General features: G+C 41.1%; 1 long non-coding RNA gene across 2 annotated transcripts in view; it reads left to right on the top strand.

Annotated features, from left to right (window-relative positions):
- LOC136012907 (uncharacterized) overlaps positions 1–15,081 on the top strand; it is a 309,517-nt gene that overhangs the window by 72,538 nt on the left and 221,898 nt on the right. For both annotated transcript variants that reach the window (XR_010612062.1, XR_010612061.1), the window contains exon 3: positions 13,564–13,634. This is a non-coding gene — a long non-coding RNA (uncharacterized LOC136012907). The remainder of the gene's footprint in view (positions 1–13,563; positions 13,635–15,081) is intronic.

Raw genomic sequence — 15,081 nt, 5'->3', positions numbered from 1 at the left:
ATTTTGTTTCTTTAAGGGAAGGTGATCTTCCAAATCCTTCAGAAACAGAGCCCAGCTAAACTGGGCAATGATGAGCAAGGAATGTTTTCTATCAGTTGCATAGTGTTAGTGTAAGCTTCATTAAAAAACATGAATCCAGCTAAAAAAATCCTTCCTAGTCCTTATTTTTAAGGTAAATCTCCCTGTAAATACAATCATAGGCTTATTTTAATTGAAACTCATAGAATTTAAAACTTTTACTTTATAATAGATGTTCTGCTTTAACTTTTCATTAATGTGTGATGTTCCTATTCCTTAATTATTGATTTACTATCTCAGTCTAACTGCATCTGTGAGACAGTACTTAGAAACAAAATAGAGATTTCAAACTAATAAAATCACGGGGTGTAAACTATTCAGGAAAGAGCCAATATTGTAGAGGCCATCTCAAATCCTTATCAGTGACAGGACATACACAACAGCACTAAATAGACCTGTAAGCATAAACCAGACCCAAACACAGCTAAATCATGAATAAAGAAGTCCACATTATATTTTTTGGTAATCCCTTGTTGTGGTTTTTGTTCATTTCAGTTGCAGGCAATTTCTTAGACCTCGGTTCACTCCTCACCAACTATGACTCCTTAGACACCGTTTTATCTGATTTGTACATCTTCATCTTGTACTCAAGCATAGAATTATACAGATAACTCCATTATTTATTAGATTCTATTGCTGCTTTTAATTAAGTCTCTGCAAAATCAACACTGAAGTGTCTGCCTGTTACGATTACAGGTAAGTTAATAAACACTCATTTGTCTTGCTCATTAAGACAACCTCGCGTTGCTGCTCAGCGTTTTTATGTTCTCGGTCTGAAGCCCACAGAGCTTCTTCATAAATCAGATTTAAAAAAAAATGCTTTTTTATAAAGCTAGATGACCTCATACATCACTGTTTCCAGATAAGATCCAGAGTAAGCTACTCCAAAGATAGAGAGCATCAATCTTAGGTGATTCATTTCCTCAGCTGCTCCCAGTGCAATTTAGTGCATACATACTCTCTGCAATAATAACATTTCCCAAAAGTCTGAGTATGTATACTAAGATGTATTTAGGTACAGAGATTGCATCATATCTTGCATAGAGCCATTTAAGTTTCATTTGAAACAAGAAATATAAAGCTTAATAACTCCATTAATTTCTTTTAATGAACCATTTAGCTCAAAAAGAAAAACCCACCAAACAACATTTCTCTCTTACTTCAATACAGAAATCACAAGGGAACTTTATCATTGTGCCATCAACTAGTTTGTATTGTACTGTCCTTCAGCTTTCTGGGAAACTGTCAGATTTACTGCATGAACATTCACAAACACATTTAAGAATTCAGACTTTTACTTGCTATAGCTGCAAGACAAGGAACTATGGTTGCATGAAAGAACTGGAAGTCAGAAGTGATAATTGTTGTTTCTGGCACTGATTGCTTCTGTTTCCTGGGCAAAATAGTTATTTACATCATAATCATTGAATAGTTCTGGTCGGAAAGGACCTTAAGATAGTACAGTTCCACCCTCCCTGCCATGGGCAGGGACACCTCACACTAAACCACTTCACCCAAGGCTCCGTCCAGCCTGGCCTTGAACACTGTCAGGGCTGGAGCATTCACAGCGTCCCTGGGCAACCCATTCCAGTGCCTCACCACCCTTACAGTTAAGAACTTCCTCCTTATATCCCATCTAAACTTCCCCTGTTTAAGTTTTAACCCATTACCCCTTGTCCTATCCCTACAACAGTCCCTGATGAAGAGTCCCTCCCCAGCATCTTTATAGGCCGCCTTCAGATACTGGAAGGTTTCTACAAGGTCTCCACACAGCCTTCTCTTCTCCCAGCAAATGAGCCGCAATTTTCTCAGCCTGTTTGCAAATAATTTTAGGAATTTGAATGTCAACTGTTTTGGAAAGCTGAATTTGAAAGCTTGAGCTGTGAAATCTTGTGTGGTCTTTTATTTTCAGTTTGCAAAAAGACAGCCAAGGAGGAATTAGAAACTATTATGTCACTCTTCTGTTGTAAAACAGAACAAACTTTCCTTTGTTCTCTTCTGAAAGAAAATGATGCTATCTAGAAGAACATCCATGGGTGGAGCTCACTGCTTTTACGCTTTTCATAGGTTGACACTGAAGACGGGGCTTCAGTGGGTAGGGAGCAGTGAGCGTGGCCCTTTGATGGGGACGGCCAGTGGCAAAGAGAGCAGTAGGAAAAAGGTCAGATTTCCTTTCGTTTGTATTTCAGAGCATGCAGGGTGAGCAGTCTAATGTTCTTGGGGTACGAACCAGGAGAGAATGATAGGAGATGGGCAACATGTAGAACAACTTAAAGATTAAGAAACAGCTTTTTAAAAAGAGAAAAGCTCTTATGTTTGGGTTTGTTGGGGTTTTTTTCTATAGACCAGTATGTCCGAACGTATTAACTGACTTGCTATTATGGGAATCAATTGTACAAAGTAGCAAATGATATTTACAAAACACAGGGAAGACTTTACTTTGGAAAAAAAAAGGCATATTAGCCACATTAGACATAGTGAACAAAAGCTGGCAAGCTCCAGTCGATAAGCAGTCTTTCAAAACATGAACTACTCAATAGCAGCAATGGGACTGATTTGCAATGCTAGTACACATCGAAAGGCCTAAAATGCTTCAGTGTTTGTGTAATCTAATTCCTTCTTATGATGGTCTTTTTCTTTCCACAAACTCAGTCAGAAATTACCTACATGTCAATTAAGACAGAAGTTATATTTTGGTAGACAGCTGACTGAGTTAGGGAGCACTGGAAACTCAAAAGCTTGTACGTCAGCTCACTGTGCAACAAAAACTGCTGTTCCTTGATAGCCTGTGTCATTCAGCAGAAAGCCAACAGCTGAGGGTTGCCTTGTAAAAGACTTAGTCACACAACAGACAGATAAACCTCTCCTATGTAGAACAAGGTAACAAAAAATGGTCAAGTAGTGTGTTCTGTGAAAGCAACTTCCTAAGTTGCTCTGAATTGATAAAGGCGCCCTAAGTACGGGAAAAGGTACCAAGAAATGCGGATGTTGGGTGATCTTGCTAGGGTTCTTGGGATTACCCTCCACGTATCTGATTTGTTGATCACTAGCAGTTTGGTATTTATCTATCAAATAGTAAAGAGCATACCTAGAAAGAATACTGTGCAGCCTTTGTCAACATGTTTTACATGATGCTGATCGGGCTTAAGATAAAGGAAAAGATTTATGACTGACTTCTTGCTCAAAATAGAGGCTAGTCCTCAGCTCCTCAGAGCATCCTTAACCATTCAATTTCATTACCCCAAAAGAACATATTGATTGCATTGTGTTTTCTTTTGGGAAGATCATTTGTACTTAGGATCCTAAAATAGGTCGGTTCTGCATGTCCTACTCTCAGCAAACTTTTCAAACACAATGGGTGAAATGGCTGGCTTTTTAGCAGCCTGAATTTGTGTTTATATATTAGGAAATAGTGGAGCACAATCAAATAGGATGGGAGCATTCGTCTGTGTTCTCCAGCCCATGCTGACTGAATGGGCCATGCTTAAAAGGGATAAGATCCTTTGCTTTAGGAAGCTGAAACTTCTTGTGTTTAGAAAGTGGCATCTATCAAGGAGGTGAGAAGTCTGTTCTGTGATGTTAACTGATGAACTCAGGTCTCCTGCAGGTTTGTGCTCCTCATCCCTGCATCTGTTACTTTAGATCTTTTTTTACTGCTTTCTCAGCTGCCTTCATCCCAGGGTCATAGTATCTCTCCACTGTGACTCTTCCAGCCATTCCTTGTCCTTTGTCCTGTCAGTCGTAGGCCTGGTTGCTTTGTATTTGTATGTATGCTGTGTGTTGGCTCTGGGGATGCTCAGAAAAAGTTAATGGAGCAATTTGAAGCTTGTGGCTTTACATTCATGAAGGCAGTAGTTTGGACCTCTCTTACTTTCACAGCTACTTGTTATCATGAAGTGGGGGGACCTTCAAGCCTTGGAAACTCCTACTGCTCCCTACACTGGCCTGAAATAGCCCAATAAGAGCAACAGTTTCCTAGTGGCTTCCTCAAGTTCTTTTTCCTCAGGGAGCCAGGGCAAAAAGGCTTTTTTGTTTCCTGCTGTTTCATAAGTGAAATAAATGCACGACAATTAATGCTTTTTGGTAAACAAAATAATGCAATTGAAAGTCCCTAAAAACTCCCAGCTTTAGAAGTCCACTTTCTTGCCTTTTTTACCTTATTTTGATTCCCCTGGAATCTGAGTAGAATAGCTTTCCATGCGGTGGGGTTTTCCTTGTTTTTGTAGCTCTATTGTTAACTTGCTTTTGCCAGGAATAAAAAATAGTTGATATTCAGGAGTCGTAAGTACTATGAAGAGACGCCAGAAGACAAATAGACTGCAAAGCTTAGTGCTAACGCGCTGGCTATTGGTACTGAGTGTGTCTACTTCTCAGAACTATATTCACCTTTAGCTGTCCAGAGGAAAAAATAACTGTTAGCATTAGTCATTTCCAAGGACACAAGAACTAAAAAGGGGTGAATGTCAGCTTGTCCTAACATGTTTCAAAACATGCTGGTTTTTAACATTATTTATTTCTCAGGCAAGCTAATCCTCTAAAATACATCCTTTTGTACTGTGAACAAAGTTGTTTCTATGCTTATTTCCTATGAAAATGCTCATAAAATGGAATGCCAGTGAACACGCAATTTAGGACTTCCAGTACAGAAACAGCTGTTGGTATTGAGTGGTTGTATATGCTCTGTCAATGAGGGTTTATTGCTGTCCTGGGCGAGCCGTTTTGGCATTGCAAGATAGGCTCGGTCTTAATAGCTGCCCAGTATTTAAACAGGGACAGCAGCTTGGATTTCAGGCCCCAAAATCTCAGACGTTCTTTACTTGCACAGTCCCAGAGGGCCATGTGGTGCCTTTAATTGTGAACAGGTAAACATTAGTCTGATGGCTTGAGCAATTCAGGAGATGAAATGAGACAGAAGTTGTCTCTGCAGGTGGGTTAACAGCTGCTGCCAAGTGCCTCTCTATCTTAGTGTCTCAGAGCAAGCCTTGAGATGAGGCTGAATAATTTCCAGTGTCATATAAAGACTGGCTAGCATCAGGAGAGATTTGTTCTGGTTCTTGTGGAAAAGAGTCAGGTAGCATTTGTCTCTGAACACGTGAAATTGGAGAAAAGAAACAAAAAAGTAGTTTTTCTTTCAATCATTTAAAATCTGAATGTAGGTTTACCAATTATAGCTATTTCTTTAAGTGTAGTTGCAGGCAGTAAGTAATTAACCCTCTAAATGCAGCTACCTATAATTTAGCTGTCAATTAACCTCAGTTCAGTGCTTCACAAACTGTTGCAAATAACAGGTAGGACAGTCTGTCTGCAACGGGTACCTTGGAAACATGATTACCTGTCTTACTTGCAGGTACATGTTTTTGACAGAAGCATGAAGGAAGGGATAGCCTCTAACAGCAGGAGGCTCCCACTGGTGGTGTCATTCTCATACCTACTGCTCAGGCTTTCATTATTTGTCCTATCACATGGAGTATGCTAAACATAAGATGAGAGAATGGGTGGCTCTCATGAAAGAGGATGTGTATCTGAGTGCTACAGGTATATATTTTCCTTTATGAATCATAGCAGCTGAAGCAGTGCTCCTTCCAGTGAAGTGCCATGGTTTCTAGTTCACATTCCTCTTTCAAACTGCGTGTGAATTCCTGAAACTCTTGCTCTCTGAAATACTGCAGGTTTTCTCCCATTTACTTGTTATCAAGGATCAACCAGTTTTCTTTTTCCCACTTTTCCTGGAAAAATCGCTGAAGAGGGGAAAAAACAGGAGTCTCTCTAAAGCAAATGACGCAAATGACAAAGTTCGTTACCTGTGCGTGCAAAGTGGCTTCATTTTAGGGACTGAAATACAGAATGGAAACACCCTTTGAGCTCAGATGTCATGTGTTTCATCACCACTGGGTCTGGCTTCTTTAGTCTCCCTGGCAAATGGTGAATGCGTGGACTTGCTGATTGTTTTGCTTAAGTTAGGAACATGGGCTAGTGCGAGGTGTCCTTGCCCATGGCAGGGGGTTGTAACTAGATATTTACGGTCCCTTACAATCCAAACCATTCTATGGTTCTGTGCAGAAATAGCTGTGACAAAAATAAAGCCCCTTCTTCAATTGCCATCCTATTCAAATATGAGAATCCCCTAACTGCTTCCCCTTTTCCGTGTGTACATTTACTACGCTATTACTGCTGATGATATATCTTCAACATGTGATGCTCTCCCTTTGCTAATTTTGAGGAATGAGAGAAATGATGATATACTAAGTAGGGGATAAAGGAGATTTCTTTAGAAGCAAACAAACTATTCACTATTTAGCTGAGCTATCCTCGCTCTTCAGATCGTTTCATGGCAAGCTGACTTTCCCAATTCATTTTTGCTCATCTCGCACTTGAAAGAAGGATGTGCTTTCCTGTCAGCTGTACGTTGGAGGCTCGAACTTCAGCAAGCCATTTCAGTGAGTGCGTGTCTAACTGTAGGAAAAGGTTTGCTTCCTAAAAATCAGATCACATGCGTGTCACTGATGCAACTGAATCCTGAGCTGTGATCTAGCCATCTTTTATGAGCTGATGAGGGTCACTCTGGCGCAGGACTTGAATGGATACTTCCAGGAAAAATAAGTGTAATAGGAAGTACTCTTTAATGCATCCGTAAGTGGTGCTTGCCCTTTGACTCAGTGAAACAATACAGCCTGAAAGATACTTAGAATAGTTTATGTAGTCTTCTGGGTTGGTGTCCAAACAGATAAGTTGCTTTTAGAGTGCAGAACAACATAAAGTTTCAGTCTGAAAGGTCTGGCATAATGCAATGACAGGGCATCTAAATATCTGGTGCTTCTGATGGGAACAACACAAGCTGGGGAAATAAAAAAGTGAAAATCTGTCTAATCTCTTTAAAAATAAAGTTCCTGAGAAGGTTTTGTTTCTTTTATAACGTATCATTGATAAGTATACATGTATGCAATTAAGGTTTTGGTTTATAATGTATCACTGATAATTATACGTTTATGCAATTAAGGTTTTGTTTCATAATGTATCATTGGTAAATATATATTTATGCAATTAAAGTTGTGTTTTATAATGTATTATTGGTAAATATACATAAATGCAGTTAAGGTTTTGTTTTCTTTTATAATGTATCCTTGGTAAATACACGTTTATGCAATTAATAAGTAAATAGTGGGGCATTTTATAACTTCGTAGACAAATAGAACAGTGACTGGATTAAGGAGGAATACAGTAGCTGCATTAGTGGTGGTAGAATGCAAGATTTGAAAGCAACCTTCAGTTTGGCAACAGCTGGTTTGCCAAAGCCTAGAAAGAACACCAAAAGAAGGCTCTTTCTGTGCATGCCTTATTTCCTATGCTGATTTTCCTCAGCACCAAATCTGAGATACGGTACTAAATTCAGGGAGTATTTTCCGGACACCATGCAGCCATTCGTACTTGAGCATGCACATACAGCCAAAAGGCTGTTTGTAAAGCAGGAAGGATTTTGGTTAGTTATTCCATAGCCTTCAATAAAATGAGGCATTATGCATAGCAGGGAATTTGGGAACTGGTTCTGAAACAAGTAAGGGAAGTGGAGAAAGCAGAAGAGCAGAGAGAAGTCTGTCAGGGAAGGCTTTTTAAGGTCTGCCAATACAATTTCATGTCATTACAAATCCATTGATATCAGATTAAACTACACTCAATTAACTTTTCCCATAGAACTGATCAATTTCCTTTAAGCTTTAGTGAGTATCTCCTTTTCGATGCCATTGCTGAAGTGCTCAGTAATCCCAGTTCATAACCATGGTTTCCTGTAAATGCACCCTATTATCAGGTGACAAGGACCTGGACTGAGAGACTCGGCTCTCACCCTGTAAAAGCCATTCAATCAAACGTGAGTGACACTCTGCATTCGAAGAAGCAAGGCAACTAAGGAGTATTCTGTCTTGTTCATCCATGATAACGGTACCCAGGCAACTTTGAATTTCCTTATGAAAATTAACATTTTAGGACTTCTTACCGTCACCTTCAACTTACTGAAGTAGCTTCTGGTTTTCATACAAAATATAGTTTTCAGCCACCCTCAGAATCTCTCTGCTAGCCCTGAAATTTACCCACTGCAGTCTCTTTCTCATCTCTTTCATCTCCTTATGGGTATTAACATGAATAATTGCATTAAAATCATCAACGCAAATAACATGCATTGGTAAAGGAGTTTAAATCTGTAAAATACACTTAAATTTCCCTTGGCAGTATCAGGGGGCACACAGCAGCAGAAGCACTGATCATGTATTTACAGAGCTTTAAGTGCAGAGTGAGGTTTTACAGTAAGTCAGCAGGGAGCACTCCCCATGCAGCCAGCCTGAAGTGCTGTGGCTGTAAGATGATATAGTTTTACCTCCAGGGAGGCAGGACTGGAAGTGGTCTGTACTCCTCAGACTGAGGAAGTTACCTGGTGGCGATGTGTGGAGGTGAGCCTGGCATAATCACCAGTTCTGCTTCTGCAGACAAATGCAGTGGTTAATTATGTGGGCAAAGAGCTTTTGTATACCTTCATTTTAAACACAAGTGCTGGGAAGCCATGTTACCACTAAGGAAAAAGCTTCTGGGGAATCAACATAGAGAAGGACCTTGACTGCTGAAGAAGCATTTGATGCTGAATTCTTGTTGCTTCTTCAGAAGATAAATCTAAACTTTTAATTATGATGATGTGCTGCTGCCCTTCAAGGCTTCCAAATAGGGGCATGCAGTATCTACCTGTTGAAAGTCAAGCCTTCTGTTTAAAACAGGCTTTGTCTTAAATGAGGCATAAAAACTGGTCCAAACAATCTGTCTCAAGCAGGCAAATTTCACTTAGGTGCTATTCAGAAAACTATGATGGAGAGGTTTGTAGGACATAGTGCTATGGAAAGGGGCAGAAGTAGGGGAGGTATTTAGCTATAGTTATTCTGCAGTTTAACTTACATGTGCACAAGTGTTGACCTGTACGAATAGGTGAAATGTGCCGACACAGCCCTCTTAGTTCCCTGCCAGCCTAAACTTTCATAGACCTTCTTCATGTTTTGCTTTGGTTTTCATGCTTTTTTTTCACAGCTCCTTCTTTTGCTACCTAACATTGATAGAAGAATTAAGTCTTCTGTTCAAACAAAATAACGCAGTGCAGTAGGCAAAGCACTAGACAAGGCGTGAGGCAAATTCTCTTCCTTTTTAACTCTGGTCACTAAGTTGCTGAGTATTTGGCACTTCAAGGGAGGGCAGGCAATGAAGTATGCCTGCATCTGTAAAGCCTCAGTGTTGGGCTACACCATGCCTATTATCAGCAGTATGTTGACAAAAGGGGGTGATCATCCCTGCCTCTAGATCAGGTGAGAAAGATTGTGCTGAAGTAGTAAATGAAAATTTGATAGCCTTTTTGGCCTTGTATTCAGATAATTATATGCCAGTGGCATGAGAACAGGCTTTTAATTATGACTACTGGTATAATGTTTGTGTGTCTTCTGAGGACGCATACTACTTGAGCAAGCTGTAGTTGTAAAACCTGTGCCTGGAACAAGGCATATCTATCTCATGAAGCCTTATGATTTTACTATGATCTTCACTATGATTTTACTACGATTTTTACTATCGCTTTACTATGATTTTGCTATGACTGATTTTGCTATGACTGATTTTGCTATGACTGATTTTGCTATGACTGATTTTGCTATGACTGATTTTGCTATGACTGATTTTGCTATGATTTTGCTACAATTGGTTTTACTATGGTTGATTTTACTGATTTTCTATTTTACCAATTTTCTATTTTACCATGATTTTCTAACGTACATGTGTGTTTGCATACAGATGCACATACACTATGCATCAGAGCCTGTACAAAAGAATATAAGTCAGTTTAGTGGCATGGTGCAGGACAGTTGTGGACGTGATTAATCTGACAGAACCTGAGTGTTTTTTAACTCTGATTTTTGGTAAGGAGTCAGGATCTCTGTGGTCCATCAGTACTCTTTTTCTGTGCAACTGAGTACTAAAGTCCCGAAAGAAGAGGAGGATTTAACCAGCAACGTTGCCACATCAGAGCTAGCAGGAGCAGCTAAGAAGTGACACATTTAAGATGTTAATTTTCTCAGTAGCAGTCAGATGATAGGAGGCCTGTAATGGTATCTGTGAAGGGGAGCTAACAGCTGCTGTCTTCTTTTGGTGGACGACCGTATTAGAGCCGATTCCTCAGGCGCTGCTAATTAGTGTATGGAAAAGAATGAAGTGCAAGAGGGTGGTGGTGTTTATCATTCCTGATGCGCAGCCGCCAACGTTTAAATCTCAGTTTGGTGGAATCCCCAGCGTTATTTTTCTGCGTCTGTGTTTATGTAATGCTGTCAGTTATCAAAAGCACAGTCTGAATTAGGCACTTGTAATTGCATATAAACCCAAAATTCTTCATTTGCTTGCTGTTACAGAAACAGCAAGAGGTATACAGGAATGACTTGGAGAGAAAGCTTTCAGTTTGAAGTGCTGTGAGTACCAGAAAAACCCCAAACTGTATATACTAGAAAGACTTACGTCCCTTGCTAAATTTACACGTCCACTGGTGCCATAAAAAATTGCAACTGCAACATGCATGCTCGATTGTGTATATTACAGTTCATTAACCAGCCCTCAGGCTGACTAATTGTGCCAGATGGTATAATTTCTGTGTGTACTTGACTTGCCGTGAGTGTTACTATCTTGATTCTGATATTTATCTGCAGTAAGTGGCAGGGAAAGGGTTTCTAATTCACAGGCACCTTCCCTGAAAAGACCAATTGCAGATGGAAACAATTTAATGAGTTGTGATTCCAGATATATCAACAGGAATGTGAACAGTCAGCATTCATCAGGGGAGCCACTGAATAAAACAACCGCCTTCAAAAAGCTTCTAATCAGCCTTTGAGCATGCTGGTCTGGAGTTGTGGGGAGGCTCACAATCATGTTTTGATAGCTTGCAGGAGTGAGAATTAATGTTTCAATAGGAATTCACTTTAATGATAAACCTCTGAAATACATAATTGTATCTTATTTTGTGTTCACACAAAGATATTCTACTCCACTGTGCTTTTCCCCTTTCATTTAAGGAGCAACACTCCTTAGCCAAAGACCAGCACTTAGGAAATGTGTTCCCTCCTGCCCACTCCCTCTCCTTGGGTTGATGTGTGTGTAAATTTAGCAGGGATGAATGTTAGATAGCTTTCCCTAAGGGCTCAGTAGGACATAGAGGGTTCCCTCCTGACTCTTACATTGAAAGTGTTTTATTTATCTAGTAATTTGTCATAACAGGTAACTAAGTAAAACCTTATCCAAATTCCACTGGGCATGGAGTTGGAACCATTTCATCCAGACTAAATGTAACTGAAACCCGATGGGGCACTTCTGTTGGAGTTACCCCTCCAGTGATCTTCATGCAGTTCAGAGGCTGTGATTTCAGAAGGAAAAGGTTCCTTCTGTAAGTACACCTTGTTCAGAAAAAAGGAATTGTAGCCAGGGAAAAACTTTTCAGTGGAGAGAAGGCATTAACAGTGGTACATTTCTCTATTTCTTCAAGCCTCTTTCACATCCATTTGGCCTGCGGAGCTTTACTTATGAAAAGGCTGCATTCACAATGTGTAGAACATACTTAACTGTGTGAAATTTGCAGAAATCCAACGCTTTATGCCCTTAAGTTTCCTCTGTTGGCTCTTTCTTCAGCTACGTGTCACAGAGATAAAATATTTAGTATGCAAGGTTTTGAAGCTGAAGAGGGACATAATTTTGGAAGCAAAGTTAAGCCTCCAAAGACATGGCAGACACTTAAGATGTGTATTGAATAATCATGTTGATAAGCACATGAAAATGGAAGGTAAAGATCCTGAGCTGTAGTGGGATTAACTTTGAACAGGTGCAAATAATCTCTGCTTGTGATACTAACATCAACTAACAAACTGCTGTACAACCGCCTGTTCTTTCACAGAGAAGGGAATCAGGTTTACAAGTGAAGCCAATCTAAAAGAAAAGCTAAACTCCTCTTTTGTTTTCTGTTGCCTAACGTAACTATTTACATATTCAATAACTGCCCAAAGAATAGCTTTTACAAAAGGCATATCCAATGGCAAACCGTACTGGAAGCGACATTAATTTTGCCACGGCGCAGCACTTATCTTTTAATTTTAGCAGTAATTAAATCCCTTCTCTTGTGTGTCTGAACAAGAAGGGCGCAACCTTACCAGCTTCTTGAAACAGATTCGACTTTGGGGGATGGAGGGGCAAGAGGCTAGGCTGGATCATTTAATTTATTTCAGAAATGTGGTTTGGAGTTGTGTACTTGTGAGGCTTGTGTGCCTGTTGCTAGGTTTGCCTTTCAGTGCTATGGCAACCGCCGGGAAGCGGGGCGCAGAGGGAGGCTGCTGCCGCGCCGTGCATCCCGGAGGACTCCGTGTCCTTGGGGTTAGTGGGCCGAAGCGGGCAGCTCTACACTCCAGGGGCTGAGCGGAGATGGGCGTTTTTAAGATCCTGTGGCTTCAGACCCGCCTGTCACTCTTGTTCTCGCTTTCCCTGGGGACCAGCACTGGTTGCGGGAGCTGAGCAGGCTCTCGGAAGAAGAAAAAGCACAGGCAAACTGTGAGATCTGGGCAGGAGGTCTTAAACTCATCAGGAGCGTGGGCAACCTCACCCCTTAGCACCTTGAGTTATCCAGAATAACAGCTGGAGGCAGCTCGTGGTATTTGCCTCAGATGCCTTTCACTTGCGCTGTGTATACCAAACATCAATTACCTGACTCGTGGCCAGCTGAGCTGCTGAGTTTTCTGCACAGTCTTCTATGAAAAGCTGTGTTCCTGCACTGTCCGGTGTCTGAGCTGGAGCGACGCTATGATAGTGACCCTGAGCCCGTAAGGGACAGTGACTCTGTGTGCATGGCAGCCAGTCACAGAACTTCGCGACTTGGATGTACTTTATTTAGGTACCCTGCTTCCTTTGATGCAGTTCAGAATTGCACCTGACCTCATCATGTTGGTTAAGATCTACATGCACACCATTCCCAAAGGAAGTGTGCTTTTTCCTCTTGCTGCAAAAGAATTGCTGCTGGCATGCCCCTGCTTACATTTGTACGGCAGCTTAACCACTGGAGGGCTTTTTTCTGCCAGCTGCTGGAGGGCTTAAAACACACATCCTTTCTGGATGCTGTCCATCATCATCTCAAGGTGTAGCCTGGCTGGAACGTGCCACACTACTGCTAGTAGCTGTTGCAGGGAAAGGATTGCAAGATGTGGGACATGGGGCGTTAAACACATTTTACAGCCTCTCCATCTGACAACCCTTCTGTCTGAAAAGGTTTTTAGTCTGGAGGCACAAGTTCTTGGATGAGGATGGACTATTGCAGTGTTATACAAAGAGTGGTTGTTGCTTCTCGCTTTTTTTCCTTTTGTGTGTGATTTTAGAAGCTAAGGAGCAAAGGGGTTCTGTTCTCATGGTTCTTTGGCTTATTTTTTGGGAGTTTTTTTAATATAGATACAACTGGATTTTTCCTAAGGGACAGGTACTGCAAGCACTGTCTTCTGTGGTGTTGTTTTCACTTGGAGGTAAATGGGGTTTTATACTTATTTAAGGTATGTGTCCCTATGGGGGAGAGGGTTCAAATGGCTGCTGCAGTAACCTGATTTGAAGCTTTCTGGTTACTCAGTGTTAACTTTTGCTCTTACACTTCAAAACCTTAATTTGAACAGTTGCAGTGTAAGCTACCAGGGTTTATTCTTTTAATACCTTGCTAGATATTGGTTAATGGTTCTGAAACACTTGAATAGCATGAGTGGTTTTGAATTGGGGGTCTTTAAATGTCCTAAATTATGGTGTCACAATCACAAACAGAGATAAGGATGAAGCAGAGATAGTTAATGCCTTTGTTGCCTCTGTCTTTAACACCAGTGATGGCCCCTGATCAGAGCCCTGGGTCAGAGAACCACAACTGGGAGTTGACTTTGAAATTGTATGGGATTAGCTCCTGCAACTGAATGCGCTTCAGTCCATGGATTCCAATGGGATTCATGCCAGGGTACTGAAAGAGTTGGCTGACGTTACTGCGGACCTCTCTCAGCCATGTATGAACAGTCTTGGGAATCTGCAGAAGTCCCAGTCAACCGGAATCTAGCGATTTACTTCAAATTTCAAGGAAAAGGAAACACAAGAAAGAAGACCATGGATATTATAGGCCTGTCAGTCTCACTTGGGTGCCTGGTAAAATGATGGAGATAACCATTCTGGGGGATGCTGAAAAACACTTGAAAAACAGTGCAGTCATCAGTGAATGCCAACGTGGGTTCATGAAGGGGAAGGCACGTTCCTAACTTAATATCCTCTTACGAGAAGGTTACACACCTAGAAGACCAAGGGGGGAGGTTGTGGATTTCTTTTTGATTATTTAAATAAAGCCTTTGATGCTGTTTCTCACAGTATCCTTCTGGACAAACATACAGCTAGACATGGAGACAATACATTGGATGAACAATTGGCTGAGAAAGGTTGGGATCAGGGCGTTATAGTTGATAGGGTAACATCTGGCCAGTCCATAGTGGTGTTCCCTAGGGCTCAGTTTTACAGCCAGTTATCTTCAGCTTTCTTATCAATGACCCAGATACAGGTGGTGAGTGTACACTGAGTTTGCTGATGATACTAAATCATGAGCTGTTGATTCTCTCAGTGTTAGGCCTTACAAAGAAAACTTGGTAGGTCAGAGTATTGGGCAATCATCAACCATATGAAATTTGACAAGGACAAATGCCAGATTCTGCACCTGGGGTGCTGTCATGCTGGATATGCCTGTAAACTGGGGGACAAGCAGCTGGAATGCAGCCCTGGAGAAAGGGGTCCCTGGGGTTTGTTAATAGTAAGCTCCTTACGAGACAACAGTGTGCCCTGGTGGCCAGAACGGCCAGTCCTACCCTGGGGTGCATTAGGCATGGTATAGCACAGTGGTTGGTGGAAAGAGGTGATCTTCCCACTATATTTGGCATCGGTGCAGCTCCGCCTCGA

This window comes from Lathamus discolor, chromosome 4, assembly GCF_037157495.1.
Source record: "Lathamus discolor isolate bLatDis1 chromosome 4, bLatDis1.hap1, whole genome shotgun sequence".
NCBI classification, from domain to species: domain Eukaryota; kingdom Metazoa; phylum Chordata; class Aves; order Psittaciformes; family Psittacidae; genus Lathamus; species Lathamus discolor.
The sequence above is the reverse complement of the archived record's forward strand: the minus strand, read 5'-3'. Positions and strand labels throughout refer to the sequence as shown.